The sequence below is a fragment of the Mus caroli genome, chromosome 12 (assembly GCF_900094665.2).
Source record: "Mus caroli chromosome 12, CAROLI_EIJ_v1.1, whole genome shotgun sequence".
NCBI classification, from domain to species: domain Eukaryota; kingdom Metazoa; phylum Chordata; class Mammalia; order Rodentia; family Muridae; genus Mus; species Mus caroli.
In genome coordinates, this window is record NC_034581.1 from 55,736,133 (window position 1) to 55,742,242 (window position 6,110).

The window sequence follows — 6,110 nt, forward strand, 5'->3', positions numbered from 1 at the left end:
GCACAGATATCTGGCGTTCAGACTTGTCTCCTGGCAGAAGATGAAGGCCTCAAACAGGACCTGTCCCAGAAGCTGTTAGCTTCTGTAGTCCATGCTCTCACCTGTGAAGACTAGGCTCAGTGGAGTCTGGAAGCCAAGATGTCTCCCTCAGATGCTCTGGCAAAGTCTTCCCGGGTCAGGTGGACACCTATCCTCTGGTAGGGAAGGTGCCTGGATGTCTGGAGATAGAAAAGGGGGCTGCCTCAGAAGCTCTGTGGCTCCCACCTGTCCCAGAAGCTGTTAGCTTCTGTAGTCCACACTCTCACCTGTGCAGAGTAGTCTTGGTAGAGTCCGGGATCCAACATGTTTCATTCTTGTGATCTATAGTTGTCTGTGTATTATATACCATATAAATTTTCAGTTAATAAAAGAAGGAATTATTTTATAGAATGGGAAGAAAACCTTTTTAGTACTGTAATTATAACTCATATATGAAACTCAGGTCATTTAGACTAATGTCATGGTGATAAAGGAGAAAAAGTATGTAATTTAGAAATTAGAAGAATGGTTAACCCAATCACATTTTACTGTATTTTCTGTGTCGAGAAATTGAGAGTTATCAATGTCTTTTATTGAACTTTGGGTAATACTGGAGGGAACTATCCTGTTCTCCTGCAGTGAAATCTACTTTTTATTTTGTACTCATATTGATGGGGATCATAAAAGCTATTTGTAAGAACTTGGTATAAGAATGGATTCATTTGAGAAGATTTCTGATTGATTGCTTGTTTTTAAAAAATCCAAGAAAACAAGACTCTTATGTCCTCAGATTCTTCAAAAATACAAACTTTGTGAAATGTATCTTTGTACTTCTCCCAGGCATAATCGATAGGAATGAGTTTACTTCAGGTTATTCATTAAAACTTTCTGTTTTTCAGTGTGTATATGTATCTATGGAAAAACATGTTCGATTCCTCTTAACCTTCAGAGTATAAGTTGCCTGATGATCTGTATAAAGTTGATTATTAAATTAAGAGAGAGAGAGAGAGAGAGAGAGAAGAAGAAGAAGAAGAAGAAGGAGGAGGAGGAGGAGGAGGAGGAGGAGGAGGAGGAGAAGGAGGAGGAACATATTTTCCCTTTACTTATGCAGCTTAGTGTTATATTTTGTTTCTAGATTATCATGTATGGGTATACATTTGAATTTGTATTGCCAAGTATTAAAATAATTTAATGGCATGTTAGTATAACAACCATTTTTCTCTTTTGCAATAGGATATAAAATATAATATATATTAATGGTTACTTGTCTTAAATGAGTAAAAATATATCGACATGTTAATTTCTGTGTATGCTCAAACTTATACAAACAAATAAGTCCAACACTTAAATAGTAACAAATCTATTTGCTTTTATATCTTTAAATTCCAATCTCTAAATGGAAAAGCAACCAAACTCTAGTGATAAAATGTCTTGTACAAAAGAGAAAAGTCTGAATATTCATTAGTGATTGAAATACTTGAATAATAATTAAGTCAGTATGTATAAAATCAATTAAAATGCACAAGAAATTACCAGGACAATTCATCTTCATTTTTGAGAAAATAACTTTTTATTTATTTGTGTGAAAGTTATGTTTTCATCTTCCTTCCACAGACAGACCTAACTGTGAATGACAATGAAAATATTAAGAGGGAGAAATTTAGAATGAAGGAAGTAGGAGAGAACAAAGAAGAAAAAAATCCAGAAAGCTTAAAAAGAGACTATCATTTCACCCACCTTTCTTTCATAAGGTGCATTATTTCATATAATATTTGTAAATATCATGATTAAGTCAATGTTTGAACTGGTGTCATATTTTTAAAAAGTTATAAAATAATAAACAGTTTCATATGACCTAATGAAGCCAGAACAGGCCAAACAAAACAAAACAAAACTGTAGAGGAATTTTAATCCAATAACATGAATGCTATGTAAACAGATCATATCCAAAGATACAATCCAGCTGGAATGTAGACAAACCATACACCTTTAATCCCTCTAGATGGAATACAGACATGCCTTTAGTACATACCTAAATCCCAGACAATGATGTGTAATTGAGGTGAAGACAATAGAGAAAGATTTTACAGAATGATTCAGAGAGGATATACCCAATTCTCATGAGAACTGATAAGCAAAAGAGGCTACTTAAGTAGCAGTGAGGAGGAGAGAAGAGAATGGAATTGGATTCAGTTATGCTCATGTCAGTTCAATAAGTGCACTGCAGTTGAATTCATTTGTGAGTTCTGTGCAGGTCAGAAGAGGCAGTTTTGTCAAGACACTTTTACAGAGACAGGTTACAGGTGAAGATGAACAAGTCAACGAATGAGAAGGAGCCATATGATAACAGATTGCCAGAGGTAGTCTGAAGCCAAGCAGAGCTATTCAGTCAAAAGCCAAGAAAAGCAAGGTTGAATTAGTCAGTTTGGAAAGGAGTTTAAACCAGAACAGTTGAGTTGAACCAGCCAGCCAGAGTTCAGAAAGAACCAGAAAAGGTGTACTTATTCAGCAGTAAGCCTCCTTGAAACTACAATTTCATCTGGCAAGTGAAAGTTACATTTACACAAAAGAAAATGAAACACTTTCATATGATAATTTAGCAATGTAGAAAAAATGTAAAATGATATAATCCCCCATAAGATATATATACAGATATAAATGCATGAGTAGTACATGTGTGTGTATGTAGGTATATATGCACATATGTGTGTGTGTTTGTATCTCAAAATCATAAAAATATATTTTAAGAAAATGTAATCCTTGTGACTTAACTCTGTAAACTTGGATTATTAAGATTATAAGTTAAAGGCATTCAGATAAAACAGAAAAATGAATTTTATAATATAACTTAGTAAGAAAAAAAGGCATTGAAAAGACCTTACCTTTAAAAACACAGTGTGTGATGGGAAGTGCTTTAAAGCTTATGGAAACCAAACTTTGTATTCCATAATTGTAATCAGTATGCAAGTAACTGAGGGAAACAGATTTTGTGATCATGTGTTTGAGATCATCTGTGATGACATAGCCAGAACTCTTCTCAGAAATAACAAAAACCAAAACCAAACAAAAATTAAACAAGCAATCAGAAACACCAAACAAAATTTGAAGAAAGTAAAAAAAAAAAAAAATCCTGAAAAGCAGCCATTGCATTGCCTTAATGATATTATTCTAATGGAAATTAATATATTTTGTTTTTTAATTAGTAATATTTTATTTATTCTCTGGGGATTGCAAACATTCATCGAATGTATTTTGAGCTTAGTTATGCAACAAATTCCTCCAGGACTCCATAGCATCCCTACTCCACTCCACTTTTTCCAATTCCATGTTCTCTTTTTGTAATTATTAATAAACCTTTGGGTTCAGTTAATGCTGGATATATACTCATGGGTGTGAGTTAACCATAGGGACATAAATAACCTACCAGAAGTCACATACCACAAAGTGAGATACTGCCTCTTCTTTAGTATACATACACTGCTTTTTGCTCCTTCAATAGGTATAGAGACTTGGAACACCCTTTTCCATCCATGCTAGAGTTTTGACTAGTTAAATCTTGTGTGGGTAATCACAGCTGTCATGAGTTGGTTGAAATAGCCATGCCATATTCTGAAGTGGGCATTTCCCAGATCACCTCTCCATGTGCCAGTTCTTATTTCTTTCCTCTCGATTTTCATCAATGTTCTCAGAGCCTGAGATGAGGAGAGGTTATAATATATAACCTATCCACAGGTGACCCTTAAACATTATGTATTCTTGGCAGTTTATCTAGTTATAATTTTTTTTCATTAGTTACCACCCATTGCTAGAAGAAATGTCTGTTACAAAAGTTGAGAGTACCACAAATTTAAGGGTATAAGCATAAATATTAGAAAAAAGTTTGATAACATGAACATTTAACATAAAACAAACATAAGTTTCCCTGTAGACATATTTATTATCTTTCCTGTCCTGGGCTTTTGACCAGATTTGTTGCAGCTGATAGGAAATCCCTCCTATAGTGCATTCCCCATATCCAATTTGAAAGTAGTTGTTTTATCTTATAACTTTTATACCACTCTTGCCTCATGGGCATATCCTGCCACATCAGCTTACACTGCAATATTCACTGTACAATCTTGATGAATTTTACCCTCCAGCAGCCTTTGTAATACTTTCTGGCACTATGTAAGATAGCCAGCAGGAAAAAAAAAATTCCCTTGTCCATTCAAAGTTGGTTTATTTATTTCCTGAATCCAAAGTGAGTTATGTCTTCAGCAACAGTTTCTTATCTAGTAATGATGAACAATGAAGCATGAGACAAAAGTCTGTGTTGTTTTTAGTGCCCCTCGGACCTCCCTACTGCACCTCAACTTCAATAGATAGACATTACCTCAGAGTTAAGGTTTTGGAAAAGATCTCCAAAGCAAATGGGACCAAGAAACAAGTTGCTGTAGATATACTAATACATAACAAAGTACATTTACAACTCATATTTATCAAAAGAAATGTAGAAGAGCATTTCATACTCATCAAAAGAAAAATATACCATGAAGATGCCTCAATTCTGAAAATCTATGCCCCAAATACAAGGGCACTCTGTTTGTAAAGGAAATATTACTAAACTTTAGTTCATAATTGAACCATGCATATTTATAGTGGAAGATATAAATACCTCTCACCAATGAACAGGTCATCCAAACAAAAGTAACAGATATCATGACTGAAATGAACCAAATAGATATCTAAAGAATATTTCTCCAAAACACAAAAGAATGCCCCATCTTCTCAAGCACCTCATGGAACTTTCTCCAAAACTGACCACGTACTATGTCAGGAAGCAAGTCTCAACAGATATAGGATAATTGAAATAACCTACCAGATCACATGGTCTAAATAAGGAGTTCATTAACAACAACAACAAAAAAAATACAGATAGCCTACACATTCATGGAAACTGAATATTGCTCTTCTCAATGACTACTGGGTTAAGAAAGAGTTAAAGAAAGAAATTGAAAACGTTATAGAATTCAGTAAAAATGAAGGCACAACATACCCAAATTTATGGGGCACAACGAAAGCAATGGTAAGAGGAAATTTCAGAGTACTCAGTGTTTTCATTAAGAAATTAGAGAGTTCTCATACAAGCAACTGAACAGCACACTTGAAAGGTCTAGAACAAAAAAGAAGTAAATGCTCCCAAGAGGAGTAGACAGCAGGAAATAATCAAACTCAGGCTGAAATAAATCAAATAGAAAGAAAATCATATAAAGAATCAATCAAACAATGAGTTTATTCTTTGAAAAAAATGTCAATAAGATAAAGAAATGCTTGTCCAAACTTGCTTAAAGACAGAGAGACAATATGCAAGTTAACAAGATCAGAAACAAAATAGGGGGTATACCAACAGACTGAGGCAATTCGAGAATCATTAGGTTATATTTCAAAAACCTGCACTGCACAAACCTAGAAAAATCTAAAAGAAATTAACTATTTTCTTACAAGATTCCACTTATAAAGTTACATTAAGACCATATTAAGAATGTAAAGCACCCTGTAAACCCTTAAGAAAAGAGTAGTGAACATTAAAAATCAAAAAAAAAAAAAAAAAAAAAAGCCAAGTCCAGATAGTTTTAGTGCAGAATTCTACCAGGTTTTCATATAAGAGCTTACACCAATATTCCTCAATTATTCCACAAAATAGAAACTGAAGGAACATTACCAAATTTATTTTATGAGGCCACAGTCACCCTGATATCCAAAGCACACAAGAACTCAACAAAGAAAGATAATTACATACCAATTTCCCTCATGAACATTGATGCAAAAATATTCATCAAATACTTGTGAACTGAATTCAGGACACATGAAAATGTAACCATGATCAGGTAGCTTTCACTCCAGTGATGCAGAGATGGTTCAGCATACAAAAATCCATCAATGCAATCCACCATATAAACAAATTAAGACAAAGAAACAAAATGATCATCTCAATAGATGGTAAAAAAAAAAAGCCTTTGACAGACTCTACAAGTTCATAACAGTCTTGGAGAGAACATGAATATAAGGAACATACCTAATCATAATAAAAGCAATTACAGCAACCCTATAGC